Here is a 20,575-nt window from a genome sequence, read left to right on the forward strand (position 1 = left end):
GAGTTTGCCGGCAACCCGCCGGTGGCACCTAGGCAAACTCCTAATGAAGGCCAACATCTTTGTGAGCACTCTAGCATCATTATAAGCATGTACTAACTCTTTGAGGACTTGAACATCATTATTATCATACACCATAATCATCACACAGCATCTCTGTGAGGACCTGAACATCAGTATCATGGCTAACATTGTATATTGGGACTTCTACATCACTAAAATCACACACTATGGAGCTCATTTTATATAGTGGTGTAACGTCCATGGATGGCTTAAAGGCATTCAGTAAGGCTTTAATGCATTCCATGCCACGCCACATTTTTATTCATTTGTATGGATTAGTGGAGGGGCGGAACAAACCTGCGTTCCCGCCACCTCTTTCCTCTCTGCCATACAAATGCTTCACCATTTGCGCCAGTATGAATTTTCATACCGCCGCAAATACTGGAGATTCCTATGGAGTCTGACTTTATGCACCTGCATACAGCAGGTGGACCCCATAGGAATCCATTGTAAGTTCTCCCTGTCCTGCTCCCAGTTTACAATTACAATTAAACCCTGCCCGACATGCATGCGCCCATGTTGAGCAGTGTTCAATATTGAAATGATACCCTGGTAGACATGCAAGCGTGTCGAGCAAGGTTTAATTGTAATTGTGCACACCGCTTGCTATGCTCGCATGGCAAATAGACTCATAATTAACAGTAAACACGGCCTGGCATGTGAGAATGCCAGGCAGTGTTTACTCACTTTGCACAGCAGATTGCAAAAGGCGGTGTACACATGTGTACACCACAGTTTGCTCTGCACATTTGCAATCCACCATGCAAATGGCAACAATTTGGTGGCAGAGACCTGTGCGCACCGAAGTGCATGTATACAGGTGCCCGATGCCGAATTTACGGGGAACTCAAATTAGACCCTATGTCTATTGAGATTTTAAAATCATAATAATTACACAGCCTCTTTGTGGGGACTTCAGCACTGGTTCCACTTAGCATTGCTGTGGGGTCTTTACGATCATTATTGTCACACATCTCTGTGGAGACTTTATCATTATCATCACTATCGTTATCATCTATATGGGGATTTGAACATCATTATTAACACTTGTATTATTGGTGAGGAATCTGTTATGGCGGGATTGACCTTTCAATGGACCTCAGCGCCCTGTTGGTGCACTTTGAATTGTCTGATCACGGTCGCACGGGAACGTAACAACAGAGTGCTTGGTTCCTCAACTCTGTTTTTGTTGAACGAAAAGTTTTTGGAGGTTACATAGACATATTCCCATGCGCCCACACTTTACCAAGCAATGAAGACAAATGACTCCCTCCTTGGTGTTCAAACTGAACTTTGATGTTTTTGTTAGTATAATTGTACTAATAAAAACATCAAAGTTCAGTTTGAACACCAAGAAGGGAGTCATTTGTCTTCATTGCTTGGTAAAGTGTGGGCGCATGGGAATATGTCTATGTAACTTCCAAAAACGTATCATTATTACTGTAACATTCCTGGTTTATACCTGTGCCAGCCTTTTAAAGCAACAACTTCTTGCCATACGGGTATACTCATCTGCCCGTCTAATACTTCACCAAAAGAACAAAGTGCTTCAGTGATAACTTCAAACTTAAAACAACAACTTCACAAGGCTTCTTTGGCATTAAATTTTAAACCCGTTTTGGGGAAACAAGGAATCATATTAGTGCTCTATAAGACTCCTTCGCAGCTATGCTCCTCTCCTTCTCGATAACCTTCTCCAGGAGGGCAGCTTGTTTGCCACCTTTTTTCCCTTTTTACACCAACAACCAAGTAGTGACCAAAAGATGGTCTCACTTTTCTTCTTTCTTGGATTTTGTAATGTATGTTTCTATCACCCGATCTCTTTTTCATAGTACATGAGCAGCAAGTCTTACAACCGTTGGGCTTCCCAATATTGCCCTCTTGCCTTGAGCAAGGTTTGTTGTATTGGTATTGTTGGATTTTTGCATACTCTTGGCTTGGTTTTTGTTTGTGAGCTTTCAGGTTTTCTAAAGCTTCCCAAAGGTTTTTTTTGGCCTTGACTCACTGCTGCTTTCACCCACACGCGAGTGAACAGCCTGCCGTAAACACGGGGGCAGCGTCAGAGCGCCTCAGAGTCATTGAAAGCCATGAACTCACTATTTCCCTTGTAACTATTTCACTCGTAATTCGCTCGATTACGCTCCACTTGGTATTCGCAGGTCTTCTGTGCTTGTGGCACCTCACGGTCGGGCAGATAGCCTCCTCTGGTTCTCCTCCGCTCACACCACTGGGAAATAGAGCTTCCTCTGTTCCGGAGAGGGTCAGGTGCATCCCAGCCACCTGGAACCTCTAAAGAGGGCACACTTCGCTTGCTACTGCTGCTTCCCGCTACGTGACATCTGCACAACAAATATTCACTGTGCAAGCATCTTTTCTTTACAATTCCCGCTGCACAACCTCTCCAACAGGGGCACTTGAGGCGAAGACTCCCTCAGGATTTGCCACATCTTCAGGCATTACAGTGGTCCTGGCGTCTTCTCTCGCTTCCAGCTTCACTTTCAGCTGCATACGCGGCCCACGCTTCTTCCTCCTCTCCTACTGCTCTTCTCTTCTCACTGTCTGCACCTGAGGGGGCTTTGTAAGTTTAAGCCTCTGTCTCCCTCAGGTGTAGGCCATCCACACTAACTCGCTGATCGCTCCCACAGCAGTGTTCCTCTGCATGCCTCGTCCTCGTCCCAATACTGAGGTAATTATGAGAATTAAAATACATGCCAACAAAGTTAGTTTTTCTAACTCTTTCTGCTTTGTAATAAGCCATTAAAAGACTAGGGGCCCCATTACAAGTGTGCCGGTCCAGTAACAATGGTGCCAGTAAGCCTACCGGCACCATTGTTACCGGAGCGGCACACTACAAGTCTGTAGGCGGGTGCCGTCCCACCCGCCAGGTTGTAACCTGGCGGGGGGCGGCACCCGCCCGCAGACTTACATGGAAGCACCGGCACTGTTGCACACAGTGCCGGTGCTTCCGTGCACCCCATTCCCATTGAGTCCTACAGGCTACATTTACATTTACATTTTCTGGCGCCTGACTTCATGGATCACCAGGGCTGTAATGCTCTGTGTTTCCGTGAAGCCAGGCACCGTAAAAATTCACAAGTCCGGCGGCAGCCTGCCGGTTTTACCGGCACAGCTACTGCCGGACTTGTAATGAGGTCCTAGGGCTTTGAGGGAAGTTAAACAGGGGAATGTCTTCTTCTTCCTGACCTCTTTCCTCCCCCATTTGATCCTCCCGCAGAACACCATCCCCAGAGTCCAGATCAGAAAGCATCTGCCTTCCCCAGGCCACATGAGGAAGGTCCCAGGTCGAGGTTTTGGGGGGAATCAATGCTGATTCATCACAGTACCAGAGGTAGAAAGCTTGGCTCAGTAGCACTTCAGCAGCCAGCAGGGTGCTAGTTGATGTAATGACTACTTTCGTGTTTCAGAGCCTTAATGAAGCCAGAAGGCTAAACATTGGCAGGCCCAAAAGGAACATTCAAACGTATGAGTAGACTCATCCCGGTCTCCTCCTCACCGGTCATTGCATACATGCATACTATACCTTTGGGCTAGTTTTAGTTACTTGGGCTCTGTATAACAAGCGACACATGAATGCCCAAAAATACAAACTGTGCTGTTATTGAACTGTTTATTTTCTGATAATGTATTCCTTTCACGGTTTACACAAACATCTTCTGTAGACAACAAACAAGAGAAATGAAATAAAGAATGGATATACATATTATAAAGTGTGTTTTAATTTACAAAGTGTCTTTCATGTCTACATAACTTTATTAAATATGCATGATTGAATCACGTTTAGTTCTACCTTTGGAAAGTAGTGATCACTACTTCCTAGCAACAAGATGGAAGGGAAAGCAACAATGCCCTAAGCTGCGCATGTCAAATAATATACAGGTCTCTCAAGGAAAGAACAGGTTAAGAATAAGACCTAACAATGTGCCATGCATCACAGTCAAATACAAAATCAGTTGGCGATGAAGAAATCGGGTCTGGATTATTCTTGGGTATTACTGGACTTTCGGGAAAATGTTTGAGAATAGTTGAAACCCGAATTTAAAACACTATACACCTATAACAAAGAACTGGTTGAGGCAAGGAAAATCTGTTGAGCCGATTTAGGAAAGTTAAATCGAATCCCTGTAGGAGAGCGAGAAATTTTCAGGGAAAAATGAAACAGCAGTATATAAATTGGTTATTGTCCTCTAAAGCCAAAGGATTGCAATTAGACGCAGAGCAAATGTTAAGAATAATTTGCAAGAATAACACACAAAGCCTTTGGGCCTTTCTCAATAATGAAGAGATGATGCAACCAGCAGTACTGTCTACCTCGGTTTCGGGAGATGGATGGATTGCCCATTTCACAGCCCTTTATGCACGGCAGGAACTCATACGTACCGCAGATGAGGTTAAACTCAGGGGAAAATGGTTGGTCGATTGGTTTTGATAAGGACGATATTGAGGCACCAATAAAGAAATTTAATTCATTGCGAGCTGTGGGACCAGCGCAAGCATTTGATAGTGTCAGCAGGGAGAGACTTTGGGAGAAGCTACTAACTTGGAATTGCCCCCCCTGACTTAGTTGAGGCACTAAAAGCATTATATACATTGACCACTATTCAAGTGAGATTGTCAAATGATGGGAACTTTTCTAAAAACATCAATACCTTTCGGGGATTAAAACAAGGCTGTCCTTTGGCACTGGCTCTATTCAGACTATACTTGTTGGACATAGGTGACAGCCCGAAGGGGATAAAGGCCTTTCCTATAAAAATATATGATCACCCCATTCCGTGGATTCTATATGCAGATGATTTGGTTATTATTCACCAAACACCTATAGGATTGCAACGGAGATTAAACCAACTAGAAATTTACATCAAAGAGAATAGCCTCAGAATTCATGTAAAACTAAACTAAAACAATGATACTTAGCACATTGCAGGGTAAGCTTAAATCAGGGTGCAAATGGTATGTGGGTAAAGAGAGGTTGAACCAGGTAGATTTGTTTATTTACCTGGAAGTCCCCATTTAATTGTAGTATAAATGAAAAAGAATGGGAGTCAACACTTCAATCTGAAGCCAAAAACCTGGCGAAACAAGGCCTGCTGCTTCACAAGAAGTATGGTAAATTCACATTATGCCCAGTTGTTATATTCTATACACAAAAGGTTGTCCCAATTCTGACTTACAGAGCTGAAGTGGCCCTGAATATGCCTTGGCAAATTTGGGACGCCGTTGAGGGTGTTTTCTGGAGAAGGGTGCTCTATCTTCCTAGAAGTTTACAGATAGCAACTGTTAGGTATGAGCTAGGTTCTCTGGCCCTGTTCCGTAAGTGTGTCATGATAACAGATAACCTACCCTCATTCGAGATCCTAAGAAATTGGGACAACTGGGAAAACTATAGGCTTTTGGACACCTGGAAATGGATATGCACACACTGTTTAAATAGCTCAGATTTCTCTGTTGATACATTAAAAACAAATCCAGAGAAGACAAAGAAAACGATATTGAGACAGGATTGGATGAATACATAAGACAAAAGAAACACATATAGATTATCCTTAAACCTGGTACACGAAAGGCGAGCCATTGAACAATTGCTGGTATATCTAGCTAGGTTTCCATGTCCATATCTCTGAGAGCTATTTATGTGACTACATCTAAATCTGTTGCCCCCCACAGAAGTGCTAAGTGTTTGGAGACTAATAGAGAAGACTGAGTTCTACTGCAGATTATGTAAAAAGGAAAATTTCATTGAATCATTAAACCATCTAGGGGTAGAATGTAATGCTTTAACATCCGTTAGAATGCAATATTTTGGTAATATTGTTAAACGTTTTATCGCTTGAAGATTGGTAGAATATGTTTTTAGTTGGGAAAAACCAAAGCAATATTTTTGCTGTGTTGAAATTCTTAACAGAAATTTTATTATGAGCAGGATGCTTTAGGTGTAAATTATTTTAGTTGCTTTCTTGTTTTATTGTGTGTAATGAACGTGATTAAATGTTGTTATCATGATTTTCTAATTGAATTGTAATGTGGATAATGTGAAAGGTTTTAAAAATAGCAACTATTCGTCTCCATATTTGGCTCCGGCTGAATACTTATCCAACCATTCAGTGTTCAGCCGAATACTTAAATCTACTATTTGTTACAGCCCTAATACCAATCATTGTGAGGGTGTGCAGTTCAGTGGGCAAGATGGTGACTGTGAAAATATGAAACCTGAATTTAAATCCCTGCTTTCCCCCTCTTGACAACAGTGTGTGATAAAGGGTCATTCACTTAATCCTTTTCTGTGCCACTTCTCTTTTCTGACAGATTTGGACTAAATTATTATATGGTTTAATGACAGAATGAAGTGCCTTTTAGGTGAGTGTAATGTCTTTTGAGAAATGTAATACCATTACCATCCATCTGTTCTGCATCCTGAGGATGCGGGCAGGTACCCATATATAGAAATCGAATTGTATAATGTGCAAAGAGTACTGTAAAACCTTTAGAAATGTGTATATGGATGCATTCAATTTGAAATAAGAATGATGAAGTAAGTGCTCACAATGATGGAACTGTACACAAAAGTAAAAATAACGGTTTTGCAGATTTAAAGCCAAATCCTATACTATGAATGTGTTCTGAACATATTTCTGCTATTACCAGATAGATTTTTTTAAATATTTCTTTTTTATTGCAGTTTTCAGTACATATCAAAGCACAAAAACTTTAACATGCGAAGCCCTTTAACAGATTATTAACAAGAAAAGGAAAAGAGAAACTGACATGTCTTCAAATCCCTTAGGATCCCTCTGCGAGTCCTCATAATAATATTCGTATTGGGGGAGCAGAGTTCATTTCTAAAGTCAAAGGTGAGGGAAGTCTGTTAGGGTCAAACATGTGTTATGACAGAACGCTTGCACTATAGGGAGTGCTCTGTAGATCTATTACACATGCTGCTATACACTCTAGCTGAGATGGCAAAAGCTGTAGCAAACAGAAAACAGTTACAGCAGTACGCCCGGGGTCAATATCTGCCTTTCAGCCCTCTTTATTTGCATTTGAAAACATTTCTACATTCTATGATGAGTTGGATGTACTCAGTGTAAAAGAAGATATGCCTCCTCTCCCAATCATTCACTAGCATACCATGGGAAAAGCCTGGTGCCTCTCTCCCATCAATCGTCTAATATCACATTGAGTCATTCATTCTGCCACAATCATAGTAAGTACCCTCCCGATCCGTTTTTATTCCAGGTGACCAACCGCACCCCCAGGTGCACCTGGGATCAAACTCTTAACCCTGCACCCTCAGATGCATCCGGGATCAAAGTCTTCCCCAGGTCGCCCCTTTTTCATCCCACATCTAGATACCTTTGTTTTCAACCATGGTCTTGGTAGTGTATTGGGCAGGGGAGCCGGCCTCCCCACTGAGGCATGGGATTGCCTAGACCTTTGGGGGAAGCCATATGGAACTAAAACCCATCCTTGTCTACGTCAGGTCTCGCAGGTATCAACTTTAAAAGCACCTCCATCCGAAAAATCGTTCCATGTAACCCACAGCTTAGCTGGGTAAAACAGACTTGCTTTGATTTCTTTGGCGAGGAAGGCTTTCTTTAGGATGTTCAGTCCCGTTCTCAGACCCTCCGTCTTGCTCACTGGTCTGATCTTAATGCGATAGCACTTGTCTATAAATATAGGGTTTTCCTCTACGTCCAGAAACTCTGGTAGCCAATTGGAGGTAAATGCCATGGCACCGTCACCTTCTGCCCCAGCGGGGAGGCCAATGACCCTGGTTTGCTTTGCTCTGACCACATTTTCTAGGTACTCAGGCTTTTCTCCATGGCTCAATTGCTCTTAAGTACTGCTTTTATCTCTTTAGCTATTCGTTTCACTACCGGGCCCTAAGGGCACATTGGTTGTCTAATTACAAAGTCTTCTGCTCCAAAGTGAGTGTCCTTGATTGAAGTTGGGCCACTTGTGCGTCCAATTTGTCAAATGTACGCTTCAGGTGTGTTGCAGATTTTTCAATACGCACTAACGCAGCAAGCACTGGGTCCCATGAGGGGCAGGGGGATGCCCTGGATGAATCAAAGCTTGCCAAGCTCTGCGTGTGTGTTGTGCCCCTGGGCGTAAAAAAGTCCTGATCTGTTAGCTTATCTTTTTTTTCCTTCAGATGCCATTATTGTAGCATTGGCTTGTTTATACCTATAACGAGGTGTAATCCCTTTCGGTATTTATCCCAACAGATATCAAAGAGGATCACTCCTGCCCTTCATCCAAATGGCCTCCTCCTGGTTTGCTTCAGCCTGGGAGTGTACATTGTGGGATGTTGCACAAAAAGGTCTGGGAGACCCTCTCCCAAGAGCAAACAAAATACCATGTTCTATGGGTGATTCGGGAGGGTCTACAACCACATTTTAGATCACTGTATTTTTCACATCGGAGAAATAACCATTTCCATATCAATCTGGTCCCACCCACTTGGGCAGTCCAGCACCGAAATGCTAGGCAATTCGCATCTGAACAAGAGTACAAACACCAACCCCAGATATGTGTTTCGGCCTAGCCGGGCCTTATCAGTGAGGTGAAGCTGTGCCTCTTTAAGCCCAGTGAGCAAGGGTTCCACGTCTGGATTACCTTGGGTAACTTAGGGTGGAATCCCTATTTCCTAAAAATACACAGAAAGGTCTGGGAGTACCTCTACCGAGAACAAACTCAGTCAAATAACTTGTTATATGGGTCCGTGCCCACTGGGGAGCGTCTACAACCATGTTTTAGCTTGCTGTACTTTTCTCAGAGGAGAAATACCCATTTGCATATCGCTCTGGTCCCACTCACTTGGGCAGTACAGCACGGAAATGCTACACAATTCTCCTCTGAACAAAAGTACCAATAGCAACCACAGACATGTGTTTCGGCTTCGTCGGGCCTCATCAATGAGGTGAAGCTATGCCTCCCTAAGCACAGTGAGCAAGGGTTCCACGTCTGGATTAACCTGGGTAACTTAAACCACTTAGACCACTTACTCACTATGCCTTTGAGAGGCACCTCAATGAGGATGCACATCAAGGCCGAAACATGTATCTGAGGTTGCTGATGCTACTCTTGTTCAGAGGAGACTTACCTAGCATTTTGGTGCTGGACTGCTGTGGGTGGGACCAGACTGATATGCAAATCGATATTTCTTCTCTGTGTAGGGTGCCGTGAGTTAAAACGTAATTGTAGTCCCTACTGAGTGGATGTAATTCTCATAGAACAGGGTATTTGACCCATGTTTGTTCTCAGTAGAGAGGCTCCCACACTTTTCTTTAACATTGTGGGATGTTGCCCACAACAATGATGGCCGCCGGAGTTTGGGCATCAATGTAGGACTGCCCCATTACTCAATAGAATGGAAAAGTATCAAATTGACAACCTGCCTTTCACGATCTGCAGCCCCGAATCTGCTCCTTTATGCAGTGGCTCTGCATCCATATTTGTTTCTTTTGTGTTTCCATACCTTTTGTAGTGCCTTCACATATTTCCACATGCAAATGGATGCAGTGTGGAGAGGTAAGCAGAAGTATACAAAAAATAAGTCCTGTTGCAACACCCTTCAAGCTGGGTTCGTCAATTCAAAAATGGGCCCCTGTTGGAACCCCAGCACTTAAAAGCATTCTACTTTTCTAAAGAGCGTATAGTCGCCAGAAATACATGTTTGGCGCCAAACTAATAATAATTGTATTTTCCTGGATTTATAATGCCTCAAAAAGTAATCATTGCATTGTGAAATTAAATACTAATCAAGAATATGTATATCAATTGGGCTATCCAAACAATTTTAATTACATTACAGTTCAAATATTAAAACAATATTGTTATCCACCGAAAGACTCAAACTTAGTACTTAAGCCAGCCAAATGCCTTTCAAGCCTAACCAGGCATTTCCAAAACTGTGAGAGATATGATTCCATTTCTCTTTAAGAATTCGTTATTTAACAGAAAATACAAATTAAAATAAGAATAAACATAAAACTTAATTTAAAATATTACAGTTGGTGCAATATATTCTTGAACAATTTTTAAAGTACAAACTAAGCCATACAGGTTTGCATACTTACTAACGCAACAAGGAAAATATATCCATTAAAAACTGTGCATGTAGGCTCTTTTGCGACCAGTAGGTTAGCGTGACAAACTATGTCTTCATTTGCACATCTATAATGATAGTGCTCCACATCTGATACTTGCTTGATCGTATACATTATTGTGGTGGTGACACGGTTCTTAAGAGGCATTCAGCCAACTAATCTTTTGTCCTATAAGATGTAAAAGAAACAGGTTTTATTGAATCTATGTAATAAATTGTCTTTTTGTTCTATTTTGGCATGTTCTAATCTAGAATATCAGTATCCTTCCTCACATCTGGTTGGAAATAAACATATACTGATTGATGCTGATTGTCACAATCTAATAATTCTCGTGGTGTGTTTTTATGTACATGTTGATCTTTATACCTTTGAGCAGGATTCTTGTTTACCAGTCAATACTCCTGTATTTGGACAGTGCACAATCCCCATTGAATAGTGTGAAGAAGCTTCCCAACTCTAAAGAAAGCATATAAAACAATGGTTCTTAGTGTATATATTTTGCTAGACGTTTGTTTTGTATGGTTTTATAATTGTCACGGATGGCATTAAGAATTTGCGGAGTCTCCAAGAGTTTGATGAATTTTACTCTCTTAAACAATTTGAGTGGTTCAGATTGTTAAATGTTATTATAAGCAGACCGTTCAATGTTAATTTGAGAATTTGTTCAGTGTTATGCACCAGAGCTGGCAAAGTGGTGGATAAATGATGGGGGATCCATCCTCTCGTTCTCCCGTGGGCTTCGCACATCCATAGCTCAGGCTTCCCTACTCCCCAGGTTTGGAACTAGAGAAAGGTAACACCTTCTATCTATTGCTAACTGTTAGTGAGGGTCTAAAGGCAACAGCCTGATATGTCTGGCTCCCTCGGATGGATTTTCTAAAAATGCCCTAGTCTAACACTCTCCAGGAGAATCAATATGGCTTAATGGAAAAGTGTCAATATCAAATGCTTGGTTCATTTTCACCCTTAGTCACTTTCTTTCACTCCTTCTCCTGATATTACTATTCCCTCTATTCTACCCTCTCTCTGGCTCTCCTGTCCTGTCTCACTCCCACCGGTCATCTACGCTCCCTCTCTTTGTACTTCCTATGTCCACTCTCCTTGCATTTCTAATCTCTTCTTCATTGTATTCTCTTGTCAACTCTCTACTCTACTCAACTCACTCTCTACTCTAATCTGCTCTCCTTACCACCCTCCTCTCATCTCTCCTCCAAGCTGCCCTACACACACTCCTCTGTACATTAACCTCAAGACACTCTCTATGTCTGTCTCTTGTAACTACCTTCCCCCTTGCTTCACTCCACCCTCACCACGACTCCCACTTATGCCTTGCACTCTCTGCGCACCCGGCTGCCACTCACTCCGTCTCTATCACTTTCACTCTATTTAATCTCCCTACACTTATTCCTCTATCTTTCTCACTCACCTTTTAAAAACACCCCTCTCTCCTCACACTACACTAAACACAACTGGTACTACTCTGTCACACATATCTCACATGCACGCTGCTCCTCTGTCCATATTCCACCTGGTCTCTCAGTCAACATCCACACCACCTGACCTTAACCGTGCAACCCACACTCTGTCTCTCATTCATTCTCCTTATATATTGTGTTCGTGCTGGGTCTGACTCCTCTTCCATTCCATTGGCTTCATCATTCACCTGACTCTAAGGAGCAATCAAAATATCGTCTTTCCCCTGTAGATGGGTCACACAGGTGAGAGGCCTTAAAAACCCCTCAACGTCCCTCCTCCTTTTCCGGCACAGTTTTTTTTACAGTCTATGATGGCCTCTCTCCTTGCTGTGGATTTAGAAGTTCGTTTTTCTTGTGATGTTCCCCCTGTGCTGGTGAGTTTGATTTCAAATTCCATTTGGAAAGGATTTCAGTGTCTCTCCTGTTCCCCGGCACTCTCTTCTCACTAACAGTTCATTTTCTGGTGCACCACAATTTGCCTGGAGGTCTGCCTGGGATAGTTAGTTTGGGTGTTTGGGTTCTCATCTCTGTTTGACAGGAGGAATTCAGGTTAGTTCCTTTTCTGTTCTTGATTCCTTTCCCGAGGCTCTGGGTTTTCTTGTTAATGCTCAGGTGCCCGACAACAACATTGGAACGCAGAACAGTCGCGTCTTTAAATGTGTCTCAATCGCAAGACACTGTCCAGGAAAAAGTTTCCTTTCAAATTACGGTGAAAGCGTTATGCTTGTACAACCATTTAGGAAACTTGGAATGAGACAACCAAACGAATTGTGTTTTCAAACAAGGAGCACCACTGTTTCACAAAAACTCTAGACTCTAAGGATTTTTTCATAATCTATATAACAAATAAGGGAACTATGTTGTACAAATCTGATTGATGAAATCGAAATATATTTTCTTTCTTTCGAAAAAAACCCTCCTGATGAACCAAGGAATTTGGTGAAACACGTGTCGAGGGCAATATCATAACTTTCACTTTATTAAACAATCTTTCATGACTAACAAATCAAGCTTTATGGGTGTAATTAACCTCTGCTAAGCAACAATTTAAGGTGCGCTAGAAAGTGACTAGCCAATTGTGTTTTCTCAAATTTCAATACACTCGGCAGTCTGAGTGCCCAGTCACTACTAAGCAGCACCCTCAATGATTATTTAATGAGTATTATCTTGTGAAGACCAGTTCGTCAGCAAGTGTATCTTAGACTGCAAAGTTCTCAATTTCTGGTTTTAATGCCCAGGTTCACTCTGGGAGTAGTCGTCCTGAAACAGGAAATCTAAAACACTGGCCAGAAAGGGTACAGAGAGGCATTGGGGGAAAGAGTGGTGCCATTAAAGACATTCATGTCAAATGGGGTTAGGAGATCAAGGACTGAACCCCACTCTGTGGCTTTTGTCCTGGTAAGTCTCCTGCCTCAGGTTAAGAGGGATCCCTGTCCCCCCTGACGGGGTCATGACCCTAAACAAATTAAGGGACCTGTCACAGTCTTGATCACCTAGGTAGCGACGATATTTCAACAACAAAAAAGGATCAAGACCTAAAGTCAGAGACAGAACTCACTACCAAAATTATCAAATATGCCATCTTGGGTTACTTGTAATAAAAAACGTTTATTTGCTTTATACAAATCTTGTTAGTACCATAAAAACACATTCTACTTCTACGAATTCATCTATCACCATCTACATATCACACTCATGCTCACCAGCACCACCAACCAATATCTCCAAACTTAAAATACCAGGGTTAACTATGCTCAAAATTATTCCTATTTAACAACACACCAAACAGAATTGTCCATATGTATCTATTGCTTTCCAAACAAAAGTCATTGACACGTGTTTCGGCCAGGATATATGAGCCGTTCACTAAGGCCCTTTGCAGCTCCAGCCTTCTTCAGGACATCAGTGAGAACCTAGCTCTGATCCACTTTCACATGCAGAATTAATCTTCTGAACAGTTTATCATAGCAGGAATGCATCACCCCTCTGTGGACACCTCCACCTATGGACTATAACACAAGGGTCTAAAATATGCCATGCTCAGGTGACTGTTACCCTCACAAAAAAACACTGACTGGTGCCAACACTCAGGGAGATGAAACAATGAATGTATGTCTCTCTCGTCCCCATGCTACTATTTCATGCAGCATAAGATGCATAATCTTTAAACTTGGTTACTCGGTGCTAGTCTACTTAAAACAATTACCAAACAGCCCTATGTGCTAGCACTTACCACTCACTGAGGAGAGATTGTACCACACCACTCGCCGGTCGTGTGTCTGATCGCTCAGCCTTGCTTAGTTTATGACATGACCACTTTCCTAATTTTCTCTATTCTCTTGCAAATGTCTTGCTCGTAAACACAAGAGACCCTTCATTTAGCTTCAGGGGATGCCTCTCCGAATGTATATTGACGGCAATCAGTAGCCATATTTTCAATGTATACTCTCTGCCCCTTTGTCTAGCTGAACAAAAATGGAGCTGGGACTCTAGAACAGCCTTAATAATGACAATGTTTCTTATCAATTGCATCATCCCGTTAGTTCCTCGCTGTATATCTCTACTCACAGCTATTCACAACAATAAAGTGTAACATACACTAATTAGATCTCGCATTTCATTCGCCAAAATGCAAAATAAATGCCTTATTAACTATCAGGGAATACCTGTCAGAAATGCAACTTATTGCGTGCCATTTAAAAATGTATGAGCTATTTGTAGACCTACTTAAAGGGAAAGCTACACCTCCATGTCCTCACATTACTTTGTGCACCTTTACTGCTACTAGCAATATAACGTGTTGCTTTTCATGCCATATCTTTCATAGCCACGCTGGCCGCATCAATATCTGTTCTTGATTCCTTTCCCTGGGCTCTGGGTTTTCTTGGTAATGCACAGGTCCACTCTGGGAGCTCTAGTCCAGAAACGGGAAAGCAAGAACACTGGCCAGAAAGGGTACTGAGAGGCATTGGGGGAAAGAGTGGTACCATTAAAGACAAAATACATCAGCTGCACTAAAATGTTATTGAGGCTGAATTTCTCGAAGGGGTGGTGATCCATGGCGGCCCTCGCCAGACGCAGTGATTTCGAGTGCCAGTGAGGGTAAGTGTCTTTTTAGACACGTAGGATCACGCGGGCGAAAAATCACACTGATCCCTTTTGTGGACTCTAACGTTAAGATCTGTAGCTCGACCGCCCACAAATCACCATATTACCTTCTCCTCTCTCTCTAATTATTTACAGTGGGTGCTAGCCCTCCCTGTCAGCGCTTTCTGGGTGAATTAATGTACTCAGTACACGCTATAATCGTGACGCCCACAGATATCACTATAACCACCGTACAGCCACATGACCTTGTTTATAAGGTAAGAGGTGAACTGTTTATTGTCCTCTTTCTTAGAATAGCCGGGATATGTTTCTCTAGGCTCTGAGTTTTGCTGAGGCACTACCATGTTCTGTTCTGAACACTTTTGATAATTCCTGGAAAAATAATTTTTTCTTTCTTTGGTTTTCAGTAGATTTAATTGTTTTGTAAGAAGAGTAAAATATTACGAGATCTGGATGGGATGCACACGCACGACTAACAGATGGCATTTGGGGGCTCTAAACTAGTAGTTTTTGATACAAATTGTATGTATTTTTTACAGACATTGAAAACTGTATAGGGCGCATTAAGTGTTTGAAGACGGAATTATACCCTGCATCCCCTTGCACTACTACCACTCTGATGCTAGGTAATGGATGTATTTGTTTCTCTATTGCTTTGCTGTTTCTTCTGTAGTGAACATTTGGATCTACACAGTGTTTATTTAAATGTTTTTCAGCAGCGCCATTTTGGCTTGAGCACTTTATAATGTTAATGTGCCACATTGATTGATAAAGAGAAAGTGATGGAACTAATAAAACATCCTCCTGAAGAAAGTTCGAATGAAAATATACGAACTGAAACATGTCGAGGTATCACACCATTTATTAGATCATCTGGTCTGCGTATTTGGGTCTTCACTGACCAAGAATTTTCCTCTCCTGTATATGTCAGATTAAGCTGTAAATAGGAGTAGTGCTCTAGTCTAGTCAAAGACTTATGATTAATTGCTACAATTTATTTGTTACTATTGAGCTTGGTGTCACTTGCACTTTATATTTTTAGAGTTTTTAACATCTGTGTTTTTTATGATGTTTTTTAATGATTATTAATAAAATGTGTATATTGTGATAACATTTTGGTGCAGCTGATGTTTTCTCTCTACCTTTGCTATTGGATTTTGTCTCTCTAAACCCTTCTTGACGGTAGAGTGTTTCTTACTACCTCAGGGAGTAAGAGTTCTGAAGGGGTTCCTCCCCTAGTATATATATATATATATTTCTTTTTACCATTAAAGACATTCATGGCAAATGGGGTTGGGGGATAGATGACTGACCCCCACCTTCTGGCTTTTGCCCTGTTGAGCCTCCTGCCTGCCTCAGGTTGGGAGGGATCCCTGTCTGTCCTGACGGGGTCATGACTTTGACTCATAATATAAAAGTAATGAGAAACTTTACGGAGATGTAACTTTCACTTAATGTGGCAAATTTCATGTAAATCTGTGGCATCAAAGTAATTGGAGTCAAAGGTCTGATGGAATATACTTCCCTTGTTTGAGAAACTAATAAGAATTCCCTTTGGCTTTCCCTCCATGAATCATAGCTACGAAACATTTGGTTCTAATAACGCAATGTTGTATACTATGTCGGTCCTTTTAGAACTCCCAGGGTCCTTGTGGACAGTGGGTCCGGTTGTTCTCAGTAAAGGTGAGATGATATCATTGAGTGCAATGATGTGATGATGTCATTACTTGCCTTTAGTTTCCTAACGTCATCCGTATTGTTTGCATGAACGTAGTAGTCTCTAAACATTTTGAAACTATGTTGTTATCAAAACAAAAATAGATCTTAAATACATGTACTAATATCAGAGACACTGGAGTAGATGTTGAGAAAGATATTGCATATATGATAACGTTCATGTATGTATATTATTTATCAATAGGGCAAATATTTTAAATTATGGCCTTAGTAATGTCGGTATGACATCAATATCGGAAAACTACTTGTACATGTGATAAGTGTGTACCCAGATGGTGCACATTCTGATAACATTATATATCGTTGCAAAATGACAATTAAAATATAGAACAGAATACCTGTAGAGTAGAAAGCAGAGGAACATAACAGTCTTCATTACTACAAAAAATTTGCCCAAAACAGTAGCATGAGGAAACTACGTGGATGGTGTTTGCTAGATTTCTTTTAGGTTATCTCATTGAATCTAGTTAGTCTTAAACATATTTAAGTAATAGTCTGATATAAACTGTTTAAGAGTCATTAATACAGCTGTGCATAGTAGTAAATGCATGCTGTCCTCTGGCGCACAATCTTAGTTAGGTATTATAAATGTAGTCACATAATGATTTGTTCGCTTTCTTTTAGGTTATCTCTGTTTTAATCATGATTTTAAAGAAATGTGCAGATCTATTCTGGGAAATCTGGAAGCTAGAGGTAATGATGTTGTTCATGATTTGAAATGAATACTTTTGTTTATAATTTTCATTTTGTAAATCCAACTTGCTTCACTCTGTTTTAATCTTAATTCTCTGTTGCGGGATCTGATTTGCAATTATATTTATCCAATTCCTATACATTTCAAATTCATAAGATTTGTCAATGTACACTGAGAGGTTGTTTTGGCTCATTGTTACATAAATCACGCAAATGTTCTTAATACGTTCTTTTAATTTCCTAACTGTAGTGCCAAAATAATATTTCCTGCATTTGCATACTATTGTGTAAATGACAGTGTCAAAGTTGATGAAAAAGTGAACTGTATGTAATCTTTGTGTGCTATTAAATGGTATTTTTGTTTAGAACATAGTGGCACATTTTGTAATGACTTTGGTGATAGCTCAGAATCAGTAGATGGACAGGGTGGTATTTTGGCTAAATGTTTCTTTATTATATCTCACAAGCCTAAACTGTCCCTAAGCCTACATTTCCTTGCTCTACTCTAAAAAGGAAACCATAAAAGGATGCTAAGTTCTGTCCTAACCACTGCAGAAGAAAGACATGAATTCAACAAAGGTATGCTTAGGGTCTTGGCCTAAGCAAAGGAATCGGGGCTGATTCCTGACCCCCCACCTTGGTGTATCTGTATCAGTATGGGCTCCTTGCCCAGAGGCATAGTGCAAGCAAGCACACTAGATGTCTCTTCAATCTTTCTCTCCCCAACAAATGTCTCTTGTCCTCTTTCTCAGTTGGGCAACCCTGGCTCGCGTATTAGTATTTGTATTTATACTATTTGTAGAGCGCACTACGGCCAGGCGCCATCAAGGCGCTAAAAAGCCCCAAAAAACAGTAAGACTACCTCAGGCCATATTGAACAGATGCATCTTCAATGCTTTGCGAAACTGGGGGTGATCAGCAATCTCCCGCAGCTTTGGGGACAGGGCGCTCCATAGAGTTGGATCCAGGACTGAAAAGGAGCAGCCACTGAGACGCACTTTGCGATATCGAGGAACTCTTAAAAGATTCTGTGACGCCGAGCGTAGGTAGCTGGTCAGCTGATTAGGAGTCAGCTTGTTTTGCAGAAACTATGCGCCAACATCATGAATAGTCTGAGGTGTAATGCACAGAGTTTTATATTTGATTTGAGAATTAATTGGCAGCCAGTATAGCTTGAGCAACATGGTTTGTGAAGAAGTGAGGAAATGAGCCTCAAGTGCCAGGCGCGCTGCTGAATTCTGCAGCACTTCCAGTCGCTGGATCTGAAATGCTGGTTGGACCAGATAGATCCCATTGCAATAATGAAACAATCCCATCATCGATGGGGATGACCACCTGCGCTCTGCAAGAGGCTGGCAAAAAGGGTTTAAGCTTGGAAAAGCCAGCACTACAGATAGCTGTTATCTGCATCAGTCGAGCCTGAGTTCAGCAGCTTCGCCCCTAGGCTCTTAACTGAACAGATCAGAGTGGGGCAGGGACCTAACGCATTCGGTCAGAAATCAGCACTCCAGTTGGTAGCGGGGCTGGGGGTTCCGATCACCAAAACCTAGGTTTTCTCCCCGTTAAGTTTCAGCCAGTTCTCTGCTGTCCATCTCTCAATTTTTTCACATGCCCGGGGGCTGCATAGTCGGTGAGTCCAAACGGAACACAAGATACGTGTCATCAGTGTAGGCGTAGAAATGAACCCCATTCTGAGTGATAAGATCCCTATGATGTCCCCACGCTCAGTGTTCTTCTTGTGTTCACTACAGAGAAAACTGGGCATTCTCTCCACCTGGGTCTCGTTCCTCTCACACCGCCTTGAGGTCTGGTTTTGTTCACTCCTCCCTGGGGTGTGGTTTCTCTCACCTCGTCTTGGGGTCTGGTTTCTACCCCACCTTAGGGTCTTGTTTCTTTCACCCCACCCTGGGATCACATTTCTCTCACCCTGCCTTGAGGTGTTGTTTCTCTCACCCTGCCTCGGTGGTCTCGTTGGGCTTTGCAGCTCTCCTTCTGGTTCTTCGGATCCACCACGTACCTCTGGTTTCCAAGCAGTGCTGCTTGGGAGAGTCTGTGAGTTCAGCCGAGGCAGCACCTCTTCTTTGGCTTCCCCACGGTGTTTCGCATCAGGTGGAGCCTGCCCTCTCTTCCTGCTGGCTTCCAGCAGGTGTTTGGTGCTGGCTTCTCGGTACGCCGGGTTTCTGCTCCTCAGGCAGCGTTTGCTCCTTGATTGTCTACTCTTCTGGGCCAGTTACTTTCGGTTCCTAGTCCAGCAGGAACTGTATTTTCGGCTGTGGCTGGGTGTGCCATGCATGGTGTATGTTCCCTTTTCCCTGCCATGGGGGGGGGGGATCTCCAGGCTTCTCCAGCTGTGCAGGTGTCTCATCTCTGGCTTGCCAACTCTGATTCTCTCTTTGGGCCTCATTACAAGTACAGTGGTGTGGGAGGAAATTGCAGTAATGCAGTTGTAGCTCTGTTACCCCTGCATTACGGCCGGATGGCCGCACCTCTGTACTACAACGTTGGCGGTGAGGCAGAGAAAAAACCTCCAGCAAAATGCTCAATGACAAAAATCAGCACCAGAAGTAATTCTGCCAAAATCCCCATGGAGTCCTATAAATGGGTAGGTATAATAATGGGTACTCCCAAATATTTTTTGTTAACGGGGGGACAAGTCTGTAGACAGGGAGGGTAAGGGAAATAGAAACAAAGTTACAGACTGACTACCCCTCTCTCTAAGATCTAACGGCACACCTGGTAGAGGTGCTGCAAGGCTGGTGTGTAAAATCAGCAGCGGTTGCCTTGGGAAAGAGACAGATTATAAACAGACCCGTAGTAATTATAACAATAAATCTCTTTAATATGTTCTATAAAAAAATATGTTGTAGAAAAATATATATGTTCATAGGCTTTATCATATCTCACTCATACCATTCATATCGGTGCAAACATTCTGTGACAGTCAGGTGCAAAAGTTAACAATCTCTTAAAACATATCAGTTGTTGTTGATATGGGAAAACAATAAGAAAAAGCACAATCGAATTTTCTATAGGTCGACATATGTTTCGGCCCCTTTCAATAGTCCCATCGTTGTCTGCGGTGGTCTAAGTGGTTAGTGCTGGGCCATCTTCAGGACAGTGATGATTTGCTACAAGCTTAACGTCTTCACCCTGATTCTGTATGACAAGCCAAATCTAAAACAATGAATAAAACGACAAGTACAATGTTTAACGGTCTGGTCCCTTGTGGATGGTCTCAAGGTGATGGCTAGACATCTAGGCCAGAAAAAGAAGCACCTACCAGTGGCCGAGAAAATGACGGAGAAGGAATTTTTCTACAACATATTTTTTATAGAACATATTAAAGAGATTTATTGTTATAATTACTACGGG

At 42.1% G+C, this 20,575-nt stretch overlaps 1 protein-coding gene across 1 annotated transcript in view; it reads right to left on the reverse strand.

Annotated features, from left to right (window-relative positions):
* The window catches only part of LINGO4 (leucine rich repeat and Ig domain containing 4), a 608,425-nt gene that overhangs the window by 424,685 nt on the left and 163,165 nt on the right, over positions 1-20,575 (reverse strand). The window lies entirely within an intron of this gene.

The sequence above is a fragment of the Ambystoma mexicanum genome, chromosome 1p (assembly GCF_040938575.1).
Source record: "Ambystoma mexicanum isolate Mex_15411 chromosome 1p, UKY_AmexF1_1, whole genome shotgun sequence".
NCBI classification, from domain to species: Eukaryota; Metazoa; Chordata; class Amphibia; order Caudata; family Ambystomatidae; genus Ambystoma; species Ambystoma mexicanum.